Genomic DNA, 10,232 nt, shown 5'->3' with positions numbered 1-10,232 from the left:
CGAGCGCGCCGTCCCCTTTGGCGCCTCGTTCCCCAGCTAGCGTGTGTGTTGGCCCCGCGCGGCTCGAGCGCCGGGAACCGCTGCTAATCGGCAGTATGGCGACCACGGTGGTGGCGCCAGGCCTCTTTGTCTGGTGCGAGCCATGTGTCGGCTTCCCGGCGCACGGCACACGTCCGGGCATGTCTGGACAAGCCACCGCGCTAGCTTACGTCACTGTGCAACGCCTGTCCTCATTGGCCGCCAGTGACAACCCCCTTCCCCCTGAGCTCGCTTCTGTCTGGCGCGGGCTTGCCCGCGTCAGATGCTCTCAGGCCCGCACGAGAGGTTGACGCGCTGCTCTGGCAGGCGGCTTCTCGTTCGTGCACTCGACTGCTGCCCCTTTGTGTAATAGTCGTAGCGCCACTGGCAAGCGTACATGATCGGTCTTGGGAGTTACCCTGACGGCCCGCAAACCCATGATTGTCGCACTGTGCTGCATCTTGGGTTAATAAACCCGTGTTTGTTGACAACCTGCCTCGAGTGCCTTTTCTGCGCCGTGTTGGAGAGTCGACGAACCCAGCTGCAGCGTCTTTGTTCGCTGCGGCAGTGGAGAACGTCGCGTCCCTGCCCGGTCGCCTCGTAGGTTAAGCGTCGTGCAAACCTATCTCCACACACTTAAGGAACAAAGGACACAGTATATCACAGTGCAAACCAAGAAATAGGCATTTATTTGCACCTTTTACACAGCAAGCCCGCTAGCGGAGTTATACAAATAATAGCATGTCAGTGTAACACGCTGTAGAATCGACAATGTTTGACTCACCATGCCCAGTTAAGCAGCGAGTAAAGTTTAACCCTGCAAGAAAGCCAAGCATATGCAGTTTGGGGTCATGTATCACAAATAGAGGTGTATTCGGGTCAATGGAAAGGAGCCTGTGGAGCTCCTTATGACATGCAATGCGCTCCAAAGAACAAAAAAGAGGCATTCATTCCTTTGGGCCCTACGTGTCCTCACTATCAGGTAGCACCACTGTGGGGGAGCTGGCTGACAAGGCATGTAAACGCTATCAGGGAACGAGAGCATCCCTACATCCCCCAGCAAAGCACACACTATGTATGTGCTCTGTGAACAGGAGGCAGGTCATGTGGCGTAAATGTCATTATAGCATGTCCGTGCACTGGCGACACCACCCCTTGTTGATATCACTGGCATTTGGTGCTTGTCAAGCCCTGTATCCACACCTAGACAGGTGGCTTGTCTGCAGACTCAATGACAAAACACCAGGTCAAGACTGCTCAAAGGCAATGCAGTAGTGCTGTCTGCATCAACGTGCCTTGCCGCCAAGACGGCCAGAACAGCTGGCTCCTGTTGCAGCTGCCAAGGGTTGCGTGCTTTCATGTGGGCACTTTTATTGTGTTACCGTACATGCACACAATAGCACATATATTAAAAAAAGTGTCTTCCTGGTACGATGTGCAGGTGATATTCCCAGCACCCCAAAAATTGGTAGTGTTGTGTATTGAAAAGGTAACATGCAGAGCAGTAATGAAGGGCACTAGAGGTGCAACATGTAACATCAAACATGTCAAGAAATTTTTTTAGTGCAAGTTAGAAGTTTGTAGAATCCCTCTGTCCTGCCGGGCACCCTACATTGGACAGAAGAGCAGGTGCCTCAACAAAAGGCTTCAGGAACACAAGAATTTATGCAGTAGAATCTAAATCGACGGAAATCTTGCTCAGCACTGCTCTGCCTGTAAGTGTAACCCGAATTTCAGAGACAACTATTTTGGTATACAGCAAGGACAAAATTAAAAGAACAATTGTAGAAACATCTTGTATGCTGCTGGAGAAGCTAACCGCATGCATGAGCTTTCCGTCCACAGCACTTACAGACAGGCAAGTGGCATTTCTAGGAAAACAAAGATAATTTTAAATGCTGCACATGTTTCACCTTGATTTTGATAAGGTATTTTTTAAATGTTAATTTCCAAGAGATAAATGCAATTTTTTTTTTACTCTTAGCATTCATGTTTGCTTATTCGCAGTTTGCCCACAGCGCCCTCTTTTGAATTTCAAGTCTTTGCCCTCCCCTTTTTGGTGTTTTTGTTTCATTAAATCAATTGTTAGAGATACACTTTTTGTGTCTCATTCCTGTCGGCACTCTAACTTTGCGGCACTGCCTTTATCTTCCACTATGTTGCAACTAGCCCCTACACAAGCTCTTCTGAATCCGAATCTTGATTTTCGTGCTCCAAAAGCAACATTTTGCTGCTACAAAAACTGCTTCAAATTCTATTTTGGCTATTGCACCCCTGCACATGTTCAGATTATGAGAAACTAGTAAAAACTAGTTTGGTATTTCAAGAAAGCCAATGTATGCAAAAAAGCTGGCAAACAATTTCTTCAGTTAATTGAACAGTGGAACATTTTATACTGCATTATATCATGTTTACCCTCAAGCATAAAAAACAAGTTGCTCCCTACTGCCATCTAATAAAACGCTACAATGAATAGCTTTTGCATTTTTTTAATGCTCATTGCATGGCTTCCACTCAGATGGCAGACAATGGAGGCCAACCTGATGTGGACTGGACAGCAGAGACGTTCAAGAAAAAAAGAGTGAAACTCCAAAGCACAAAGAAGAAGGGATGCACAGCAACTATGCACATTAAGAAGGTTGAGGTGTTCCCAGACTTTGAGGTATGAATATCCATTAAATGGCGGCCATTCCATCTACATTATCTAGTTTTCTGTTCAATGCATTCAATGTGCATGCTGTTCAACTAAAGAGCTTCATAAATATTCTAACCCAAGATGTAGTATAATAAGCCTCTGTTTCAAGTGTTTCACCATACTTGTCACACCTTCGTATTGCATCTTGCGGTAAATGGTGCAAAAGCAGGACTCGGAATAGCACAAAAGCACTGCCCTCATGTTTTGTTATATTCTCAGCTCTCATATATAGCACTCTTTGCCAACACAAGACCTATTCATGGTGGGTTACGGCCGACATATATCTACCTCGTGGAGATCATTCAGGCTTGTGCACAATGTCCTAGCGACTATATTAACGCGATAGCGTTAGAGAGCTCGTTTCGCATAAATCCCGTCGCCGACGTCGGTAACAGCGTCGCCTGTGAGCGAAAAATCGAGAAAGGTGCAAATAAAATAAACAATAAAAATCTTCGGTCCCATTGAAGATCGAACCCGGGGCCATTTGCGTGGCAAGCAGGCGTCCTACCACAAAGCCACGATGTTACTTGCAACTGCTTTGGAAAAAAACACTACATAAATGTCATGTAGTGGAAGGAGTCTCCTTAACGCATTTTGTTTGGCAGGTGTCGCGACGAAAATGAGCCCATTCGGCAATTTGTAGGCGCATTGGCGAGGCCATCAAACTACGTTTTTTGCGCGACGCCATGCTTCGAAAAAAGCCGGGATAGTGCAGCCATCGCCGCTAAAAACACAGACGAACTTCCAAAGAGCTCCAAAAATGGACAACTATGTCCATCTAGCGGAAAACATATCAAGCCAACGCCTCCTTTCTAGAGGAGGCATTGATCAAGCAAACAGTAAAAATTAGATAATGTGCTGCCATCTGCGAGGCATTGTGAGAAATATGTCTTGACTAGCACAGGGAAGTGCTTTAGATCGAAAACTTGTACCATTACTATAGATACATCGCGCGCGCGTCTATGTGCGTGTGTGTGTAACAACACACATTAATAAGTATGCACTTAGTGGTTGAAGTGCGCACTAGGGGCCAGATTTCGCTGTTGCGTTCAACTCTTAAAGGCGAAGCTTAAAGGTCCCCCAATTTTTTCGGCATGCTTGTGATCACTAGTGAATTAGGTGCAGCAATAACACTTCACAATGCTAGCTGTATTTCACTATGTTAACAGCGGTGACATTACTGTAAAGTCTGCATATCTTATGGTAGTGCTACATATTTGCCAAGAAAAGTGCCTTTGAAAAAATTCTTAACATGTTTGCGTAACTTGTTCTCTTGATCGCCCTTAGATTGCAGTGCAAGGATGTACGAAGAACCGGATCACCATGCTGAAGTCTGCTGCATTGACTAACTTGTCACAACAACTTAATGGAGACAATCCACCAAGGTCAGAAATGCGACTTTACGTCACAATAACAAAGATGTCATGCCACACAGAACATGACTTTGGCAACTTCATGAAGTATGGACAGACGGTGGACCACAGTATTATTGAAAGAATTAATGACCTCGTTCAGGAAGGCATTACGTCTGTGCATGAAGTGAAGACATGCCTTCGCTACTATGTACAGGACGTGCTCTTCAATGGCAAGGAAAAACCTGATCTAGATTGCAGAGCATTTTACCCGACATCCAAAGACATCCGCAACCATATTCAGGAATCTTTGAGGCAAGGGCGCTGTAGCAATCTGGATCAGGAGAATGTTGCAATGCTGGTATCTGCACTGGAGAGAGAAGAACCAACATCAAAGGTGCTCTTCCGGCCATATTGCTACACAAGTGAAGCAAAAACGACAATCCCCGAGGCCGACGATGACCAGATTAATGTAGAGGAGACCTTGGCAAAACAATGCGACAGGACCTTGCTGTTCTGCTATCAGTCTCGCTTCATGGCAGAACTACTAAAGCAGTATGGCAACAATGTGACATGCCTTGATGCCACAAACAAGACAACAGATTACAGCTTGCCACTGTTTTTCCTTGTTGTAAAAACACCCACGAATTACATGGTGGCAGGTGTTTTTGTGGTGCAGTACGAAACAAGTGCGTGCATCAGTGAGGCACTCAGTGTGTTTAAAAGCTGGGATCCTGAGTACTTGCCTAAGTATTTCATGGTGGACTTTTGCCAGGCTGAAATAAGTGCGATTTCTGAAGTCTTCCCACAGAGTGAAGTCATGCTGTGCAACTTTCACCGTGAACAGTTTTGGGAGAGGTGGGTGAAAAAGAAGGAAAATGATGTCCCTCCAGACCAAAAAGATGCCCTGCTTGGTCTCTTTCGCAAAATAGCCAATTCAAGCAGCAGGGAGGAATTTGACGAGGCCTACAAATGTCTGAAGAACTCAGTTTTTTGGAGGAACGACAAAGTAGCTAGCTACTTTGAAACGCAGTGGATGCCAGCAGCCAAGATGTGGGTTCAATACCACAGAATGAAGTTTGGTGTCGTCGTTACAACAAACAACGGAACAGAGACACAGAACCGCATCCTCAAGGAGCATTACCTGAGGTGGAGTCACGGGAGAAGGAGCCTTTCGAGCCTTATTACAGTAGTGGTGAAAAAGTTTCTTCCAGAGAGACAAAGCGTCTTTATTCAGCAGAATGTAGAAAGATCGGCAATGTACCGCAAGTACCATGAATATGTGCCAAAGTACCTGCATAACAGACCTCCAAAAGTAATAAGGCATATCATGGCTCGTATCAACACAGCCTTAGACTATGAGCCTGAAGATGTTGCTGTATTTACTGAACCTGGCGTTTTTTCTGTGAAGTCAAGCAATCCAGGCTTGCTACACACGGTAAACTTCCATACACCACAGTGTACCTGCCAGGATTTTCTTCGACATAAATTGCCATGCAAGCACTTCTGTGCAATTTTTCGGTTTTTCAAAGAATGGTCATTTGAACAGCTCCCAAGAGAATACATTGAAGGCCCAATGCTAAGTTTGCACAGCAACATTCTCAGCACACCAGAAAGTGGGTGCATTTTACCGGCACTCTCTACCGAAGGCACAGATGACAACATTTTGCAGGTGCCCTCAGAAGAGGAATGTGTTGCTGAACTGCCAAAGAAAATCCGGGAAACTAGCAAGTTATCCAGGAGAATGATCACAGACACAGCCCACAAAATTACAAGTGTTGTCATCTACTGCAAAGATGAAAGAAAGAGAAAGGAGGCACATGAGCTGATGCTTCAAGCATACAACATTCTGAGAAGTGGGTGTGAGAGTTCAAGTAGTGGCTTAGTCATTCGTGGATCTCCGACAAAGGGTTGCTCTGGCCAGGCAAGCACTACACAACAAGCAAAACGAATCCGCCTAAAAGCACTCCAGCATGCAAGACGCCATGCGGAGAGCTGGAAAACAAGAGGCAGAGTAGGCAAGCAAGCCAGCGAACTTAGAGCAACATTTAACGTTGCACCATAAACGTCTGATGCTCGCGCGTGCGCCCCTTCATCGAGGGATAATAATATCTGAGGTTTTACATCCCAAAACCATGATATGATTAGGAGAGGCGTCGTAGAGGAGGGCTGCGGAAATTTCAACCATCTGGTATTCTTTAACATGCAATGACATCACACAGCACTGTCCTCTACCATTTAGCCTCCATCAAAATGCGACCGCTGCAGTCGGGATCGAACCCGCGACCTTCGGGTCAACAGCCGAGCACCATAACCACTGCTTCACCGCGATGGACCCTTCGTCGAGGGAAGGGCGACTTGTTGGAAAAGAAACTTCCCATGGCTGGCTTTGGGTAATCGGCACCTCCGGGACTTTCTCACAGCTGCAACAAATGGAATGTGTTGGGGGAGTGCACCTACGGTAGAGATGCACAAGCCAGGGAAGAATTTTTGGCTGCTTTGGCAGTTGTCTTTGAACCAGTGAAGAGTGTGGTCATCGGTGTCACAAGTAGGCAGCGAGTGTGGAGTGTCCTGTGCAACGAATAGAGTTGACTGTCCCGTCGGGAATCCTCGTCTACAGAAGCTGGCAAGAGAGTCGAGCGGCGGGCACCACGTCGATTCGTCTACGAGTACTGTAAGCTGGCATGGTTAAAAACAGCGCGAAGTAGACACGGACAAGAATTCACACAGGCAGCGCGGTCCTGTGTCAATTCTTGTCCGCGTCTACTTCGCGCTATTTTTAACTATAGATACGTACCAACTGGCTCGTATTCACACTCTTTTAAGCTGGCATGGTCTGTGAGGAACCTTTTATTGAAATTTTAACAGCAGAGCTGTTCGAGCTATCCACAAAACAGTGCTTGTCGATCAAAAACATTGCCTCGCTATGATGTCGCCTAGCATAGCCATGGCAACCAGGCCATCTGCACATCGCCCACAACCTTCACGAAGCTGTGCGCACCTGCCTTGATACTAAGCATGACCGTTCCTGCGCACTGACTTGTCACCACATTGTACCAGCAGGAGCCATGTCGTCATCATGTGCTGAATCTTTGCTTTCGCCATGGGTAGACGTAAATAAATCAACTTCGGAAGAAGAAGCCACATATAAAGAATGACAACGTGCCGCGAAGTGGGAATATGTTCAGACATCAAGCCGAAGAGGCTGCTACCAAGTTTCGCCATAAGAGCCAAGGTGTGCTGCTTGGCAAAGGGAATACATACAGAAACCCTTGCGAGTACGTGCCCGGCCTGCATGTGGATGAGAGCTTCTATGGCAGGGTCCAGCAGAGTACTGATTCAGCGGATAACTGGTTTCGTCAAGAGTTTCTGAGCACGGAATTTGGGCACGCCTGTCACATCTGCAAAAACCTAGCAAAAACCTTCTAAAAACTTGAGAATCGACCAGCTTCACTGTCTTTTAAGTGTTTTATTTTTTGTTGCTATTTTATTTAGCCAACTTTGCATTTGAGTTGCACGAGAAGCTCTGCAGTATAAGCACAGTGTTTCTTTCTCTGCATTTATTTTCAAGTCAATCCTCTATTTTATTAACCTACCCCGTTGTCTGTATTTTGTATCTGTAGTTATTCAGTGTGGTTTCTGGTGCCATTCTTTCTTTCATTGCACATATTTTTGTTTCCTCTTAGTTAACTGTGTGTCTCTTGCCATTGCCCTCTTTCTAATTAAACGGTTGCTTGTTCCTTATATCACATATCTCTGTATTCTCAATGAATCTGTCAGTCATCCTGAACATCACAACACACCCCACACAGGTCGACTGGTCAACGAAAATTTGAAATGTACCACTTCAAGACCTTTCAAGCATTGCAGGGCCAAGCCTGAAGTTGAAGCGTGTGAGTCTGCCAAGACGCTGTTGTTTGAGCAGCGGGGTCTGACCGAAGTGTGTTAAAGTGTACAGTGCATAAGTGTCATGTCAGAACTCATTATAAACTATGGTATTGTATAACAGGTGGCAGAGTGTTACGAGACTTGAACATAATGCATTACATTAGATATCTGGCAGTTCTTATTTTAGTACTTTTCTTCACTTGGAAACAATCAACATAGTTCAGTTGAGGGGCTAGTTGGTACTGAAATAAAGCCATGCAGGGGATAGAACACAAGAAGGAGTAGACAGGATTGCACTTGTCATGTCTACTTCTACTTGTGTTCTGTCCTCTATGCACCTTTATTTCAGTTTAAAGTTTGCTAATATTTAATTACATATAAGTTAGTTTATAGATGAAAATGTAAAACACACGTCTGCTTTGAGCATTTCAATTGAGCGGGAACTACAGTAAGTGCCCAGTCATGCCATACCGAACTCAAGCTTCAAGATACAGGTTCAGAAACAATGTGACAAACTGCAAGTAAAAACATACCCCTAAAGTCGCCTTGAATTCCAAGGTAATGCCTGCCAAGTATTTACTGGTAAGCACTATACCTCCTCGTGCATGTTGTCATTAAAGAAGCTATAGCTTTGCAGCCTCATGCCAATATTGTGGCTCAGGAACTACATATGGTACGATACGAGCACTGACGTACAAGAAAGTAGTGCTTCCTGAACTGACACTGTGTACTGCAACTATTCATGTGCGTTGGCAAGTTCATAGAATATTGCAGTTGTTCAAGTGCGGCAAGTAGTACAAGATTGTGCACATCAATCAGTGAACTATGATGCAATGTACGTAGACTACACTATAAAGAAAAAAAAAGACGCTAGGATGCGGGCCAAATTCACTTACGGTCTCCTGCTTCTTCCCTTAGTTTGATACATTGCGCCACGGTACCCTGTTCTCTTTTGCACCTCTTCATACCGCCTCGCCACTCCACCAAAGAGTAATATTTGTTTGGGTTTAAAGCCCCAAGAGCAGATAAGATTATGAGGGACGTCGTAGTGGAGGGCTGCGGTAATTTCGACCACCTGGGGGTTCTTTACCATGCACCTAAATCTCGGCACACGGGTCTCAAACAAATATTTGCTTCCATCGAAAATGCTACCGCCGCGGATTCCGTCCCGCGACCTTCGGATCGCCAGCCGAGCGCCATAACCACTAGATCACCTAAGCAGGGACCAGAGCGAGTGCTCGTCTCACTGGCGAGTCAGGTGTGTTGCCGTGCGGATACGTAACGTAGTACAGTACAGGTCACTAGTGAGCACATTTGTCTAAAACACCGAAAAGGCACGCTCCGGACTGCGCTGACGGCATTTTCTGATTACAACTGGTTAGAAAGAGCCCAAATTCTTGCATGCAAAGCCGCTAAGGTTTAATGCTTGAGTGAGGGCTGTCAACTAGTTATCGGTATACATGGCGCCAGAGAGTGTTGGTGCGTGCCATTCCGGCATTCTAGACAAGTTTCAGTTCACGACCAGTTCACAGTACGCGACCAGCTCTCGTTAATATTGTGTCTAACAAAGAAAAACGAGCCCTTATAATTTCCACTTGACCTCTGTAGGTTGCACATGAAATTTAACAGTCGACTGCTCACTGGTTCTTCAGAAAATGAGAATCAGCTATCTGTGTAACGACGCGAAGCTCAACCGAATGGTCATCGGGAGGACTTCGGGCTGTACACCTGTAGACTTCAGTAAATTCCTTCGATGTAGAGCATATGGCGCTAACAGCAGTAGCAGCAAATGCCGGCAAACATACCTGTTCCTATCGCGTGCCCTAGCCTTCGTAGCGCCACACAACTAGGGAGCCTACATGACCGGCAGTTCATGTAGGCTCCCTACACGCAACCTGTGACACAACACACTTGGCACTCTCCTCGACAGCACTAAGTTCATGAGCGGCACAGTGGAGTGACTTCGATAACGCGGGCTTCCTTGGTCGAGCTCTTTAATCCAGGGCACGCAGCGTGGAAGTGTGGATGACGGTCACATGATAACTGGAACTCGTGCACACGAACCGTGATGACAACAAAACGCGCCTTCCTTATTTTTTTTTATCACGTGACCTCGGAGTCGCTTGACAAGACGTAGTCACAATAAGACGTAGCCAGTTGAAGCCGATCGTTTTAACCAATGACGTCATATGTGACGTTGCAACTTGGGTCACGTGACCCCGAGCTGTTGAGGTGCAAATAGACTCTCCCGTCACGGCAGATGCTCTCAGGACTTCACG

The sequence above is a fragment of the Rhipicephalus microplus genome, chromosome 1 (genome assembly GCF_043290135.1).
Source record: "Rhipicephalus microplus isolate Deutch F79 chromosome 1, USDA_Rmic, whole genome shotgun sequence".
Lineage (NCBI taxonomy): Eukaryota > Metazoa > Arthropoda > Arachnida > Ixodida > Ixodidae > Rhipicephalus > Rhipicephalus microplus.
The sequence above is the reverse complement of the archived record's forward strand: the minus strand, read 5'-3'. Positions refer to the sequence as shown.